The sequence below is a fragment of the Protopterus annectens genome, chromosome 2.part0 (genome assembly GCF_019279795.1).
Source record: "Protopterus annectens isolate FY-2018-M chromosome 2.part0, PAN1.0, whole genome shotgun sequence".
Taxonomy (NCBI): Eukaryota; Metazoa; Chordata; order Ceratodontiformes; family Protopteridae; genus Protopterus; species Protopterus annectens.
In genome coordinates, this window is record NC_056728.1 from 15,401,935 (window position 1) to 15,419,832 (window position 17,898).

At 37.0% G+C, this 17,898-nt stretch overlaps 1 protein-coding gene across 2 annotated transcripts in view; it reads right to left on the reverse strand.

Annotated features, from left to right (window-relative positions):
• The window catches only part of LOC122792925 (signal-induced proliferation-associated 1-like protein 2), a 2,084,855-nt gene extending 2,067,314 nt beyond the window's left edge, over positions 1-17,541 (reverse strand). For both annotated transcript variants that reach the window (XM_044060495.1, XM_044060497.1), the window contains exon 1: positions 17,303-17,541. The gene's annotated coding sequence lies outside the window, so the exon portion shown is untranslated. The remainder of the gene's footprint in view (positions 1-17,302) is intronic.
• Positions 17,542-17,898: the final 357 nt, after the last annotated feature.

Below are 17,898 nucleotides of genomic sequence, written 5' to 3' on the forward strand. Positions count from 1 at the left end.
GCAACACAGAATGATTTCCTCACCACTGCAGACATGTGATGGTCAAAGGCTAGATTACTGTCTATGTGTGTCCCTAAGTCCCTGACTACTGGGTCGACTCTAAGAGGTGTGTTAGTCAATATGACAGTTACCAGGGATAGATGACTTCCCAAAGGATACTGTTATGCATTTCTTGGCATTTAGTTTCCGTCCATGGCTCTGACATGTACCATTGTTGTATTGTTGTACTATTGTGCCTGTCAAGCCTCCAACTATCATATAACATACCATCTGCATTTACGATGGTATTGTAAACCACAACCCTACTTACAACAATTAAATATACCTGCAAGCAGCAGCAAGTCTGCAAAATGAAACCAGCAATTCTACGGACAGAAACAACTGTTATCAGATGTCAAGTGTTTTCATCCTTATTTTAACATGATTTCATCAGCACATACAGCATCTGAGTTAGAAGTTTTTATAGCCTTTCACTACTAAACATTACTAAAAAAGAATGTTTTAGTAAACATCAATAAAGTTGAATGAATGAATGAATGAATGAATGAATGAATGAATGAATGAATGAATGAATAAGCATATATATATATATTCAGTCTTAAAATCTTAATGGATTCATAGTATTATTAGTAACACTGCTACATAATTTAGATCCAGAAAGCTTTAAAATAACTTTAATTAACACGGAATTACTAATTCTTAAAGAAGCCATGGTATTTAATTTGTATTGCCAGAGGAGCTACTACCTTTCTAATAAACTCTCTCAATAACCACCTTTCAAATCCATTTCTACTCCTTCAGTGTAAAAATAACTTTGTTGCATGTATAATGTTTCATAAAGCATATAGAATATGCTCTTTACGTTTATTTTTAGTTCATAATAATGGTCATAAATTCTCTCTTTTAACTTTCTAATACTATTCTCAGTATTAAATGCTTTACATGATTCACACATGGCTGCATACAAGAACTGCAGTAAAAAAATGCATAACTAAGCAAAACTTCCTCTCAAACTTGCTAAACAAATAGGGCCCATGTTACTATAGCTACACTGATGATATTTTCCAAATGTGTAAGTTCTAGCTGGCTTATTAGTATGAAGATGAAAATGATAATCACTGTTTTCCTAACAATTTCTTTAGGTTCAAAGCACTTATATAAGTGAAGCTTGATTGTTTTCCTCATGTCCTAAATACTTAACTATTTTCTCTAAGGAAATTCCATTTAGTAAATGTATTATTTTATTGAGAAACCTCTGTGGAATTTCCAGTTGTTGGATATGCCTGGCTAGGTACATACCAAATGGGGGCACTGTACTCAATGATAGGTCCGATGAATGCCGAATACAGTGGAACAATAACTTCCATGGACTTAGATGCCATACCTTCATTTTAAAGTTGTGCAACACTGAATGATTTCCTCACCACTGCAGGCATATGATGGTCAAAGGCTAGATTACTGTCTATGTGTGTCCCTAAGTCCCTGACTACTGGGTTGACTCTAAGAGGTGTGTTAGTCAATATGATAGTTACCAGGGATAGATGACTTCCCAAAGGATACTGTTATGCATTTCTTGGCATTTAGTTTCCGTCCATGGCTCTGACATGTACCATTGTTGTATCGTTGTACCATTGTGTCTGTCAAGCCTCCAACTATCATATAACATACCATCTGTATTTACGATGGTATTGTAAACCACAACCCTACTTACAACAATGAAATATACCTGCAAGCAGCAGCAAGTCTGCAAAATTAAACCAGCAATTCTACGGACAGAAACAACTGTTATCAGATGTCAAGTGTTTTCATCCTTATTTTAACATGATTCCATCAGCGCATATAGCATCTGAGTTAGAAGTTTTTATAGCCTTTCACTACTAAACATTACTAAAAAAGAATGTTTTAGTAAACATCAATAAAGTTGAATGAATGAATGAATGAATGAATGAATGAATGAATGAATGAATGAATGAATAAGCATATATATATATATTCAGTCTTAAAATCTTAATGGATTCATAGTATTATTAGTAACACTGCTACATAATTTAGATCCAGAAAGCTTTAAAATAACTTTAATTAACACGGAATTACTAATTCTTAAAGAAGCCATGGTATTTAATTTGTATTGCCAGAGGAGCTACTACCTTTCTAATAAACTCTCTCAATAACCACCTTTCAAATCCATTTCTACTCCTTCAGTGTAAAAAATAACTTTGTTGCATGTATAATGTTTCATAAAGCATATAGAATATGCTCTTTACGTTTATTTTTAGTTCATAATAATGGTCATAAATTCTCTCTTTTAACTTTCTAATACTATTCTCAGTATTAAATGCTTTACATGATTCACACATGGCTGCATACAAGAACTGCAGTAAAAAAATGCATAACTAAGCAAAACTTCCTCTCAAACTTGCTAAACAAATAGGGCCCATGTTACTATAGCTACACTGATGATATTTTCCAAATGTGTAAGTTCTAGCTGGCTTATTAGTATGAAGATGAAAATGATAATCACTGTTTTCCTAACAATTTCTTTAGGTTCAAAGCACTTATATAAGTGAAGCTTGATTGTTTTCCTCATGTCCTAAATACTTAACTATTTTCTCTAAGGAAATTCCATTTAGTAAATGTAATATTCTTAGTCTCATAAAATTATTAAACATGCTGCATCACTTATTTTACAGTGTATCAGCTACTGCTAATATAGGATTATTAACATTAACTGCAGAATTTGTAGGTGGAGTGCCCGTAGCAACTTCATTTAATTCAGCCATACTAGAGTACTCCAAATGCAATATCAGTGAAAGTCATCCTCTCTGCAACACCACTCCTTATGAATAGATGTAACTAATCATTCATCTTAATCTCATCGGCAAATCTCCAATTCTGTCAAAGAAATCATTTTCAGATACCACTTGCCCCTTAATTACCCGTCTTTGCATATATTGTGGAACACTAGTTATAAAATGTAAATGCATATAATGTAGAATTGTGATAAATGCTTGATGTAAAAAAAATTCTTTATGTCATCCTTTGTTAACGCACTACCTAAAGAAATTGTAAAAGACAATTTGGCTACATGCAAAAGGCTCAACAAAATTCTGCATCCTAGGTATACATCCAGCCAACATGATAAATACATCAACTATATGGTGATCATAACAAATATAAAATGTCAGCATAGTAGAAATAAAAACAAATAACCATTCCTACTTACTCAATATAATGTTAGCAGTTGTCAGTGAAATGGCAGCACCCACAACAATATTGTTAAATTGACAAAAATAGTTCTTACTAAATATATCTTCCACTAATATGACAAATCAGAATTACATCAGGTACTATTCAAATAACTGGCACTTTGACATCATGTTTCAATATACCCACAGGGTTTAGGGTTGCCCTCCACTAACCATATCACTGACTGCAGCAATTGTCTTTTATTACTATATTTTCAGCTAGTATTAATTGGAAGTATAATTTTATGCACACAATAAATTAATTTATTATTATGATGACTTGTTCAAATGATAATATAATATTTTGACAGGTTTGTACAAATTATACACATAAGAGGACTTAACTGTAACTAGGACAAATAACATTTGATACTGCCACAGTTCCAAAAGAGTTGGAATCCCCACTGTAAACAAAATCAGGCTTGTATACAATTCACATATCAGTGAAGCATTTAAATTATCATCATTTTAAAGAACTAATAAAATAAAAAGTGGATAAAGTCTATCAACAGTGTATTTCCTTGCTTGACAAATGCCCTTTTTAAATTTTTTTCACCTTCTTCCTTGATTTACCCTCTAAAGGGTTGTCACAAAAAGAATGTAAAGACTTTATGGAGAAATAATTGTCTTAGAATACCACAGTAGCTGTTAATACAGTCTTGTCAAAGATGCAGTGTGTGTGTCTGTGTGTGTTTGTGTGTGTGTGTGTGTGTGTGTGTGTGTGTGTGTGTGTGTGTGTGTGTGTGCACGTGCGCATGCCTAATCAAGATCACATATTGGGGCACAAGTGTCATAACACTTGGCCTGGCTACAAATGTAGCCACATTAGCCTAAGGGATCCTTCTCCCTGCCTGTGGAGTTCACCAATCATGAGCATATGTGTAGGTTCTATGACAAGTTGTGATTTTTGAATACAGATATTTTGCACAAGAAATTATGTATCCAATGGCAACTGAACAGATTGGGTGATAATGTCTTACTGATATCCTACTTATATTCAGATTTTGCAAATCTCTGTTTAAGGCAGTCCAGGAATAATATGTAGGATTTCTTATTCACAGCAAACCCTGGGGTACTTCACTAACATTTCAAAATACTGTATAGAAAGACAGTTTCAGAAAGCTTAATCCTTATATTGGCAGGCCTAAAGAAGTAATGTCTAATTCTCAAAAATAAACAAAAATACAGTGGAATAGTCATGATATTAATAGTCAAGCAAAAGAAAAAATGAAAAGTAAACAGCACAGAAACATTTACCATACCAAGAGAAAAAAATGTCAAACTTATATTAAAGTGGATAAACAAAAGTACTACTCAGCTTTATAGCAAAAATAATTTCAATAACCTAGAAAATTCTGGAAATGGGTATATGGCATGACTGACAATAAGCAAGACCACAGGGGTGACCTCTTCTCCTAGGGAAGACACATTGAAAAAGAGAATACCTTCAGATCATGCAATATAATGTTAGATACAATCTAATGAGATATATACTTTCAAGAGTACCTCCAGTGGCTACCACAGTAGTAGCTAACAAATGTATAAATTTACAACTGCTACAATCAGGCATACATGTTATATACAAAAGTAAAAAGCCTCCATGGCTAAGCCACCAGCAGCTGTTATTAACAACCATCCCTTTTACTGCCTGTCCACTATGAATTCTAATGCACATTATTTTAAGAGAAGATGTGGTTGCTAGCAAATGAAAGTATAGCAAAAGACATACCGATACCCATACAAAAATGTAGAGATTGCTAAAAAGTGAATCATTCTACACCTAAAAGCTTACTAATCCTACTGGAAAGAGTTGTACATCAGCAAGTTACTAATACCTAAAGTATCAGAACACCTCATCAAAAACAAGGTATGACTTCAAAGTTGGGCATGGCATTGGTGGAAAATATAGAGGTTATATGAGGAGGGTCTCCAGTAATGATCCACTTATGTGGTAGACAAGTAAATGTCAATTAATTCACCTCAACAGCAAAGCTCAAGAGCTGAATGTTGACATCCATTTTGAGAAACACATAACAACTGGGTTATGATCACAAAAGCCAGTTGTAATCCTTTGTAGTACAGGGATATTTTGTGAGCTAATATACGAGTTAAAGAGAAAATAAAATTGTAGGAGTACAAAGTGTTTTACAGCTTTTAAAGTTGTAACAGACATAGTTCTATGCACAGACAGCTGGCAGAAGCAAAATGTGTCTCTTTGATAAAACAATAACTTTAAAAGTAATTATGCACTTCACTCCGCCACACTTTTTTCAATGTTGCAGTGCACTGCACAGTTTATTATAGCTTTTGTTTATTTGTTATTTATTTATCATTTGTTGACCAGAGTAGAATGCTGATCCACAGATAGTTTTCAGGGTCTAACACTGAAAACTGAATGCAGAGTCACAAAGTAGTAGTTTATAGCACAGATGAAACATACAGACACAATATGAAGCATGCAAAAATTATAACAAGACATTGCAGACATCTGCCTAACATAGTGGAAGTCTGTTTAATACAATATCCAGCAAGCAAAAATAATAACAAAGTAGTAGAAGTCTGTCATAACAAGGTATATAAAATTCTATTTATGGAGTTATCGTAGGTTAATTTGGGCTACTGCGACTGACAAGATAAAATAATAAGGTGGATTGGGGGACAGGTTGAACAGTAAGTAAATTACAACAGGAACAGATAGGTGGTGGGAGAGTAGTGAAATGATGGACTGTGTGTAGAAAGGTACATAATAGAGAAACGAGAGAGATAGAGGTTAGTGTTAAGTTATAAGGGGAATGTAAGGTAGGACAGAGTAAGGATAGCGGAGGTAATGAGAAAAGCATTTATCAGCAGCTGTCATGAGTTCATGTCTAAAATTGGGGAAGGAGGCAATGTCTCTTAGGATTTCCATATCTGAGGTGTCATTACTGAAACTATGGTTGGTGGAGTGGGGTTTTGTGAATGGAGTGGAGTGGGATCTAAGGTTGAAGGATATGGTTCTTTGAGATAGTCATCTGGAGAAGTAAATGAAGGATTCTTGGTCTAAACGTTTATGAGTTAGGCAGGTTAGGAGGAGTGTGCATATTTCACTTATGGGAAGCCATTTTGCATTCATTAGGACTGAGTAATGGCATTCTCTTTAGGGGATGCTAATGTGATGAATCTAAAAATTTGATTCATGGGGTGCACAGAGATGAGTGGGTTTCTGCAAGGCTTTAAAAATAAAAAGGAGACTATATTATAGCTGTAGAAAGTTAACTCCGTTTCCATTTGCTAGTCTACCTTCAGGTCACAGGATGACTGATTATTTTAGTAGCCCAAAAAAGTATATTACTTAATTTAGATGTAGTATTGGTGATATGAATTTGAATATTCAGGAACTGTTTTAGCCAGATGCCAAGGACTGAAGAATGTTGTGGTTTCTACTTGGTCATTGAGGTTATGCTTATTGTCCAGTTTGTAGGAGCATGGACAGATTTTGTTCTTTGCCATATTTTTAGTTTTTTGGTGCACAGTATAAGGTCATTGTGTGAGAGCCATTGTGATAATTGATTTAGTCCTTTTCCAATCTATGTTTTGATGATGGAGAGGTAAGAGTGACAGCTGCTGATTACCTTACCATCTACATAGATAAGGATGGGGTTTGGGGTAGGTGAGGTATGCGGTAACTACTGAATAGTGAGAACACTGGGAGTAAGAGACCCATTTCTTGGGGTACTCATTTGGCAAGGTAGCATAGATTTTGAGCTCCCTATTTGTAATTTGATATGTCTATCTGTACAAAACAGCAGAATGAAAGGAGGCAGTCTTGACTTATCTTTGATCTAAGGAGGGAGTTAAGGAGTAATGAATGGTCTCCCACATCAACAGCTTTGGTCAGGGGCTGCACCAGTAAGGTGCCATTCATCTATGCTTCTTACAATATTATTGGTTAGTGTGCAAAGACTTGTCATGGTGCTGATACATGAACCAAATTCCTGTTGGAATGGGGAGACCATGCTATATTTTTGATGCAGTTTATGAGTTGAGCAAATATGAGTTTTTCTGGACTTTTCCTAGTTGGGAAGGACAGTGATTGGCCTGAAGTCTTTTGTATCTTTTGAGTTAGGGAATTTTGGTAGTGGTTTAACAATGGCACCCTTCCATATAGTGGCCATAATTTTGCTTGTGATGCATGGTTTATATATGTAGCAGAGCAGTGGTGTTATATATTCTTTTTACAGAATGACAAACCAAGGAAGTCTGAACTGTGTAAGGCATCCAAAACTGTTTTATTTCTACCTTTTATGACATCTTTGGTTCTGTTTTTTTTTTTTTTTATAGATAGAGGGAGTCAGGAGATGCTGTTGGGGAATTTTGCTGGTGCGGGGAAGGTAGTCAAGTTATTTTACAAAGTCATGTACTAATATTGTATTTGATAATGTGATGAGGGTGTCTGACTTGGCAGTGTGCTTTTGCTGTGATCATCTTGCAATTCCATTGATAACATTCCTGAATTGTTTTGGGTTGTTTTTGAGGGTGTGTTATTGGTGTTAGAGAAAGTTGGCCTTATAGCTTCAACTGACCTTTTCACCTAGATCTCTAAGTTGTATAAATTGTTGATGGTTTTCTGAGGATGGACTATGTTTCCAAGAGAACCAAGCTTAACTCCAGAGTTTGTAGAAGGATTTATGTTCTTGGCACAACTGTTTGTCTGAAGTACACTTACACAGTCTGGTAACTTTGGGGAAGTGTTTGTCTTGACGTTACAGTAGTATATTGGTGAGGAATGTGGATAGAGTGTCTGGGTTATTTTCTGATAAGAATGACATTGGATGAAGGGTTGCTGGGTGGGGGAGGTAGGCAGGCAGTGATTAATGCCAGAGGAGGAGATCTTTTGCTGCATATTATTACTGCGGGACCGTTTGGTTCATGGTCATTGGTGGAGGTGTTTTGACCTGGTAGTTTCACTCTTAGACCATATTTTTTTTACAAACAGTGGTCCTCCACCTTTTCTGAATCCAAAACAAGGGTTGTGAAGGTAAGTGTGGGAAAGAAAGTGGTGGCTTAAGTTAGGGGTGGATGCTTTGACACATGATTCAGTTGCAGTGAGCATGTCTAGGTTTATGGAGTTGAAGACATTTTCTTTTTGCTGCAGTTTATTGTAATAGCTGCCAGCATTGATTAAACTTATGAAAAGGTTTGTGTGATTAAATGAAGATTTTGTGGTTGTAATGTGAAGGATTAAGAAGGACCTAGGTTGGGTTCAACCTAGCAATGTAGTAAGAGGTGAGCAATTATTGGAGTAAGCATTTAGAGAATTTGAGGACCATTCATTTCCCAAGTTGTGTATGTGAAGGTGCCATGTGTGTGACTGGGTATTTGATTAGGTAAAAGATAGGTGGCACTGAGGGGTTGCCTATGATGTTGCTGTGACAGACCTTCTTTATGAGGGTGGAGAATGTTATAGTGGAAAAGATATGATTGAAGTCTAAATTGTTTTTGAGTGCATTTAATTGGATGTGCTGCTTTTGAAGACAGGTTGGAAAGTAGGAAGAAGAGAAGTACAGCTATCAGTAGAGGTAGATGCACTGTTAGTGGTATTTAGTGGTAAGAGTGATGCACAGGCTAATGATGTGGAAGAGTTGGAAAGAAGAAAAAATGGATAGAAAGTGGAGAGAGCAATACGAAGTAGGAAGGTGGGGGTTTATAGAGTGATGGACTCTAGAAGTGGCTTTAACTGTTGTGTGTTGTTTTCTGGTCACCATATACTTTGTAGTTTGGGTGTTTCATTGCAAATGCCGGATGAGGAAGAGAGAGAGAATCCTGGCAAGGGAAAGTTATAGGAGAATAAGGTCATTGGGGGTATGGGGAAGAATTGGAACTAGTAGGTGTGCACAGGAGATCATACATTGTGAGTGCTGGGGGCCTAGGGAATTGGTTGTGGGTGGGGAGAGAATATGTCTGCAAAAAACATGGCTGAGCACAGCCAATCAGTGTGAGCATAGGTTCATAGGTTCATTGGTGTGTACTAGGCTAATGGCCCTGGAGTCTATATAAGCCTAGCCCAAGAAGATTCCCTGGCATCATGCTGCCCAAAGTTAGTTTCCAGTGCCCCTGTCAAGCAAGGCCACTGAAGTGATCCCGGGATGAACTTCCTATTGCCCATCCACTCATCAAGATTTCTCTTAAAGAGGGCCAGTTAAGTGCTCTGCTTGACGTGAGTGGGAAGTTTGTTCCAGAGTATGAGAAGTCTCTGGGTTAGGAACCTGTCCCTCCAGCATGTTCTGTTTATTGTGGTAATGAGGTTTAGGTCCCTGGAGCGTGTGGCATGGAGGGATTGGGATTTCTTTAGGTGTAGCATATCCAGCAGCTCTGGGTTAGACATGGATTTGTAGGTCAAGCAGAGATCGCCTCTAAGTAGGCGATAAGAGACAAAGTATAGCTGGAGTTTTTTGAGTCTGTCCATATAGGCCATGTGTCTAAGGCCTAAGATCCCCTTAGTGAGGTATTTTTGTGGCCTTTCCAGTTGCTGTAGGTGTCTAGTGAGGTGCATACCAAATGAGGCATTGTATTCTATAATAGGTGTAATGAGGGATGAGTAGAGAGGAATTATGACTTCTTTCTTCCTGGATGAGAAACCTTTTGTAATGAGATGTGCCACATAGAAGGACTTTCTGACTACAGTGGCAATGTGGTTATCAAAGGAGAGGTTACTGTCAGCCTGTGTCCACAGGTCTCTTATCACACCTTCGGTGTTTAGTGGACTACCGCCTATGTGGTAGTTCATGGTCAACAAATTTTTCCCAATGGGAATGACAATGCACTTTTTGGCATTGATCTTAAGGCCATGGTTCTGGCACCAGTCATTGGTGTCAGTGAGGCCTTTTTGTGGAATGTCTGCATCAGTTGGAGAATCAATAATGGCTCCCAGTTTGCAATCATCTTCTAACTTGGTCAGCCAGAGTCCCTTTGTGTTTGCTTGAACTTCAGAGAAGTAGATGCCAAACAAGAGAGGACCTAAGACTGATCCCTGTGAAACACCACCTGTAACTGGTCGGTAGTCAGATATGGAGTCCGTTACTTTCACAGTGGGGTTCTATAAGTGAGCCAATTGTCAACCCATCTTATGGCACAGGGATTTATGCCTAGTTTAGTGAGTCTATGATTCCTGAGTGACGGATGGTGTTGAAGGCCTTGGCAAGATCTAGATAGGCTGTGTGAACTACTTTGCCCTCATTCACAGCTCTGGTGACAGACTCGAAGAAGTCTATCAGGTTGAGCAGACATGATCTACCTTTCACAAACCCAAACTGTGTGTGGTCCAGAGTTTGGAGATTCCCTATATCTTTATTTATAAGGTCCATGATGATGGGCTCCATAGCCTTACATATCAGACTCATCAGGCTAATGGGGCAGTAGTTCCCAGGGTCTGTAGTTGCTCCCCCTTTGTAGAGTGGGATGACCATAGCAGTGCACCATTTGGTAGGAACAAAGCCTGAAATGAGACTGTGATTGAACATGGTACTCAGGTGTGGTGCCAGTTCACTTTGTAATTCATGTAGAACACAGCCAGGGATATTATCAGGTCCCATGGAAGCTGTATTCTTGGCTTTGGACACTGCGTTTTTTACCTGTGTAGCCATGATAATAGGAACTTGGCATTCCTCAGGTATTGTGATAGGCCCTTTTGGGGGTGAAAGGGGGGTAAAGTTCATAATGAACCTGTCTGCCAATATGTTGGCAATATCAGTTGGTTCTGTATATGTATTGCCATTGTGCTGTAACTCAGAGCAGATCTGAGTATTGCCATGTAGATTCTTGACATAACTATAGAATGCCTTGTGGCTGTCTTTAGAATCTGCAGCAATTTTGTTTTCGTAGCTAGCTTTAGAGGATTTGATGATGGATCTCATTTTTTTGCTGAGGCTGACAAGGGAGTTTTTCCAGTCTTGGGACTTCACCCTTTTCTGCAGCAGTTTTTTCCTTCTGTTGTAGAGTTTGTTTATGGTGGGGGACCACCAGATTGACTTCCTTTTTTTGGAGGAGAGCATCTTGGTTCTGTTTGGTATGATTTGGGTATGCTCAGACAGGCTCTAAAAGGAGGACCAGTGAAATTAGATAAGTAATGAGACGCAAACCTGTAGAGTGATGGAAGGAATAAAAGATGTAAAAAATACTCTGGAAAGAAATCTTCCAAAATTCTGTGTCCTAGTCAAATACTTAAAGTTGTGGGCATGTATATGAAAGTATAAATATGGAGTATTAAGGAGTGGCTGGGAGGAAACAGATGTAGCTACAAGTCAGACTACTGACCATAGCCTATTAGTACAAGCCTGCACACTGAGGAGCTGAGAGGAGGATCAGTGAAATTAGAAGAGTAATATACAGTACTAACCAGTAGTGATAGAAGGTATCAAATATATAAAACTGTTTAGGATCAAAATCTCCCTGGATTCTGTGTCCTATTTAAGTACGTAAAGCAGTTACAGCTTTGAGTCATTGTGCTGTGATAACTACAATCTCTTTTGTAGTACAAAACTAAAGCGGCTCAGAAAGGTACATAACATTTATACTCATACCTTGTTATACAAGTCTGTGACATTATGCATAACATCAGCTTTTTGATGATTTCAGAACATACCAGCATACTCTATGTATTACTAGATGATTATGTTTTTATTTCCATTAGCAAAAATCTTTATATGTCAGTTACTTACCTGAGTCACAGCAGTTATGTTACTGTCTACTAGTCAAAAAACACTAAAAGTGACCAGAAATAATGAAATGTTGTTAAACTTATTCCAAAGTCATCTTCATGCATGTTCTGAAATTTCTGTATAGCAACCAAGTTAATCATGCTCATAAGATAACACAAGTGGCAAACCTCAGGGAGCCATAATGGGATTAGGAATGAAAAGGCCGATTATACTAAGGAGACATTAATACAATATTAGTTGTATAATATTAATATTATATTAATATTATACAGTAATAAAATAGGCTGGGGATTGCAGCTTACTCTGCAGTGCAGGTAAAATATCCTGATGGAGGGCACCATTACAACCAGGATTTATACCCTTCAGACACTGGATCAACAGCAATAAACTGACATCAGATAAAAAGAAAACAAACATAATATCTTTAACAAGCATAGCACTAACGGAGATAATACTGAATGCATCTCTTTATACAGAAAAAGTGTTGAGTTGGAAGTACCTTGGCTTAATCACAGATCATAAGCTAAACTTCCCTGAACACAGTCAAATAACTAAGTCAAAAGCTGGGTGCAGTATACACGATAAAGTGGCAACTGACACCTGCAATTAGAAAAGCTGTAGCACAGACAGTGTTTTTATCCTAATTAATTGGAAGCAGGACAGTAATAGCTAATCTTCCAAAGTATATCAGTAAAAAAATTGAAATGGCCAAAAAGACATTAATCTGTTTTGTATCTGGTACGTCTTCCTCATTGCACCCTGTGAGTCCCTAAAGTAAACCAACATATTCACAGCTTATCTCACGTAGATTCATCAATAAGAAACACTGCTCAGACATAACCTACCAGCCAGTATAGCACAAACCCTGCACACAGCTAAGGTCTTCTTCTCACACACACACACACACACACACACACACACACACACACACACACACACACACACACACACACACACACACACGCGCGCGCGCGCGCGCACACACACACAATCAAAAAAATATCCAAAACAATCTCAAAAGTGGGGGAAAACCTCATGCACCATCTTTCTGAACTACAGAATAAATATCCCATTTTGACTGGGCATAATAAAGCTCTACTTATGCCCAAGAAAGCATTATGTACCACTGCCTTAAGGCCTTAATGCTGTATAAACATTGTAGTATTGCCTAAACACACAGTGTATATATACATATGTATTCTCTCACTGTTCCTGTTCTCTTACTTGGTGTTGTAGTCATGCAAAATTGCTATTACACATATTCCACTAGACAGTGTATCATAATATGGCAGTCAGATCACTAAAACGGATCATTAGTGCTGTGTGTTGTTTAAATCTAGTGTTCCTAAGCAAGTGTGCTACTAGCTGAATTAATAAACCAATAAAAAAACTGCAGAAAACTGCTTCAGCAACCCAAAATGCACTTATTCCAAATAGTAAAGTCCAGTTGCTCCAATAGCAGATAAATTATTGGAGCAGTTGGACTTTACTATTTGGAATAAATGCATTTTGGGTTGCTGAAGCCATTTTCTGCCATTTTTTTATTGGTTTATTAGTGCTGGTTTGTTCTTTTTTGTACTAACTGAATTACTCAGGCTTACTATCCTCAGCATTGTTGGCAGGTGTCTACATAATACTCAGTCTTGTGTTAGTCATTAGTAACTTGTGTGACAATTTGAAAAATGTGTCTTTTATCTGTTTCTCTTTCTTTCCACTTTCCTTATCCTTGGTTTTTATAATACCTTGTTTAGACACACGTAATATCTGCTAACTAAGACAATCCTACATCTTCCTAATTTACTTGGGGGGCTTTTCTCACTGCATTTCCTCTAAATGTAGGCCTTGCCTAGAGGGGCTATCCATATTAACAAGATGAAATAAAATTATTTGGCAAAAGAATTATTGAGAAAATCAATCAAGCTGTTACAGTAGTAATTACTATGCATGGTGGAGGTGGGGGGTTATAAGCACTACCAAGGCTAAGACCCCTGTATCTGAAGGCCAGAAGGACATCTACTAGCTGTCATGTCATTGTCACTGATATATAAAAGAAAGGGTGACCCCTACAGAATTTTTCATAAGTGCAATTCTGTGCACAAAAGGTCAGCAAAGATATTCAGTTCAACAACAGATGGAAACTGTATGAATGAATCATGTCACCATGTTATTAAAGAGTCCTGTTTTTCAAAAGTAGAAGTGATTGAAAACCTTATACTTTATTTTTAATTGAGACTTATGTGCATCGAATGGACAGAGATGAATTTAATTTACAACTTTAGAATCACAACTATTTGCCTAAGACAACATTTCATTTTTTTACTGTACAGTAGGTCTATATAGCAATAGGTCTTCATTGTCATTTTATTATGGACTGTATTTGGAACTATCTGAAACCTTTTTACATTAGGTGTCATCTTGTTTTTCTAAGATAGCATGATAAATAATGATAATTTAAGGCTGCAAATGGTAATTTTATTTTATAATTTTGTTTAAAAGGATAATGAGCCCTCTCGTTGTGATTACCTTTCTAATTTTTTAAGTCATTGTTAATGTTGTTGCTTACTCTCTGTGACTCATACATATTGTACCTTTTCGCAGAGTTGCAGTAAAGCCACTTGGAATAATTTTGCTTAACTATATAGCTCTGTAGAGTAAGATGTGCCTGCACAAAAAAAAAAATCAATTTAAGATATTTTGATTTTTTTTTAATAGAAATGCAGCAGAATGAGACAGCTGTTAGACAAGGAGCTGATCCTCCAAAAACTCTCCCACTCAGATGTGCTTAGTAGAGCATGAAACTGTGACCCCCTACAGTACTGTAACAAGCAGCAATACTGCAGGAAGTGGCCTACGGTTCAGAGAAGCAGGTGGGATTAAATCAATGTTTGTAAGCAATGAAGCCATTGGTGGGTTTCTTTTGTGAAAGGAGATTCAGTAAAGATGCAAGACATTCAAGTAGCTCAATGGATTCAGCTAAATGCGTGTGTCTTCTGACACTAAACAATGGACAGCTGAGGCCTGAATATATGCCTGGGATGTTTGCATTCTTATGTTCAGTCATGGCATTCAGAGAAGCTGTACCTCCACTAAGTCTTAATAAGGAATTATTTTCTGGTACTTTTTGCATTCTAGATTATGGTATGAATTGCTCTAGAATTAAAATGTCTATTCTGATCGTTCAAAAAAAAAAAAAAAAGAAATGTATACCTCAAGTGAACAGGGCACAAGTCCCTTTCTTTTCCTGGCTCTATGCTGGAAAGCTGCCACCTCCTGGCTCTTGCTTCATATGACACAAGGGTAAGCAAGTGAAATCATGTGTAACTCTGCAGGAATGTGTTTATCTTTGTGCACGTTTTATAGGCTCTCTGGGAGTCAAGTAAAGATGAATGCTTACAAAAGACACATGCAATAATGATTTGCATTTACCTATCTTGATTACAAAAACCTGATTTAGTAGCAAATATAATGGCAGTGTAACCCATAGCATATTATTCTTACTGGTCAGCCACCGTAAACAATGACAAAATGTACTGTGTGAGAAGTGAAAGATGATGTTGTCTGCTGATGTTATAATAAAGGAAGAGAAGCGAGGCACTAAAGACTGACAACCACATATTCATTATCTGTTACAGACTATGTAATGCATTCAATGTGTTTGCTCTCTATTCCTTCACCATGCCAAGATTTATTTTTTTTTTTTGCATTTCTTTTCATTCCTTGCTTATATTCTGTCTTACTCACCCTCCTTCTCTATCTCTCTATCTCTCTCACTCTCCCAGTCTCTAAACATTTTCTGACTCAAACGATGGAAAAATAAAGCAGTTTAGGATCATTAACCCCTTAACTGAGATGACATTATGACAGCATGCCCAGAAAAAGCTGCATTTCTTAAGCAGATGACCTGCTATCGCTGCCTTGACCAAAATGCTAATTGCCCAGCAGTGTTTAGCATCACACATTGGTCCCGCCCCCTTTGGGAGGTATTCAAGTCAAAACTGCCATATGTTACCACATGCCACTCATGGTGTAGGATGGTTGCCTTTTCACTTTTCACCCTGTTCTATGTAGTCACCTTGCAAAATCTGAGCAGTATTTAAAGCTGGAAGGAATCTTTAGTAAAATACATTTGAAATGCACATGGAAAACATTGGTATTTAATTATGCCCTATAAATTCTAATATCACAGTAAAGTAGAACCTTGAGGGTGTTGGACAACTACAAACAAAGTTTCTATATTTCTGAATATTTTTTATAGAAGATTGTGATATTTTTGCGTGCTTTTATTTATAAGAAGTAACATTCTCTATTGCACTACTGTTTAAAGAAATGACCGCTTTGACAACCATCCTAAAATGATGTAATTCTGCAGTTATGAAGGGTTTCCCTTCATATTAGTATGGCAGTGTCCTGCAAACTGATCCAGTCTTTCAACAGCACTCTTTCACATTTAGGCCCAGCTCATTTAACAATGGTTCCATTTATAAATCTAGTTCACTTTTTTTTCAAACAAGCAAGACAGAAACACATGCCTCCACTTTCTGAAAATGGAAGACAAGTTGTTTGCAAAGACCTCTTGCCTCTGTGAAATGCTTCATAATTCTGTGCATTCCACATTATTTTTTCATAAAGAGTGGTTTCCTTGCAAGAGTTAATTCCTTCACCCTCCCCATCAGAAAATATAACAGCTCTGCAACCAAGTCATGTTAATATGCCATAAATACAAATTGCCCACAGTGCAGCATTTTCTGTCAACATTTCAGCATTTCCTGATATAATTCTCTTTGCTAAATCTTACCATTAGGGGAAACAGGACACAGCTTTATCTACAATACTTCTTTCCTTATATTCCTTTATCAGCCAACAAGCATATCAACACAAACGCCACATTTCCTTTTAGTACTAATCTTGTTTCTTGTCTGTTTTCAAGCTATATGCACTTCTCAGTATATGCAGAAAAATAGAGTATATTCACTTCACTATAAAACCAGCTAAATTCTGCATCTATCCTACAGCATCACATCTGATATTCGTCTCCTTTCTTACCACAACTAAATGAATACATGCCTTTTTTTTACAATGCTACATATGCATTTCCAACTAAACACATGCTAGAAAAGGGCAGCTTATTTAAATACAAATCACTTTTCACTTTTCTTTACTTTTCAGTGGGAAACAAATGCCCTGCTAAAGAGATGAGCAATGACTTGTCAGTTCTAAAGTGGCACTGTAAGAAAAGGCATGTCTCATCAGTTAGACTACATCCCACATACTTCAATGTTTTCCAGTACAATTCTTAGTAGTTATCTGCTAACAAGTAAATTTAAATATGACAAATTAAAAAAAAAAACTCTGTTTCTATACCTTGGTGTTGTACTTAAGAAATCACTAATGTCCTGTATGGCATTCCAGAAGCAGAAGGCAGGGTGAAATTATCAAAGTGCATTAACTGAAGAGTCTGTTGAACCCCACAGAAAAAACGTTACTTCATCTGTTTTAGCACCACGGACAATATATCAATATCTTTCTGCCCCTTTTTACATTATTTTCTCTGTCTTCTTCGTGTCAGCTTTATCCCGCTGTTTTTCTATTGCAGTAACAACATACACTGAAACTGCTAGCTCGCTGGTGCCTTCCTCCCTCCCACCTCAATCACTCCCCCTCCCCTTTCCTCTTTGTGACAGCTCAGCTCTTAAAGGCAGGATGTCCTTAACAAATTCTGCTTCTCTCTGACTCATTTAAATAGTGTCCTAGGACAAAAAAATAAAAATAAAAAAAATAATAAAACAAACGTATCACTTGCATATAATAACCAAAAAGCTATTTTTTTCTGTTTGCATTCTCTTTCAATGAAACCCACTATCATACGTATAAAGAATTAGAAATTGTGTAAGAATTGCCACTTTTGTGCCTTCACTGGAATGTGCAGCCTTACAGCACAACAGATTATTACGGATTGG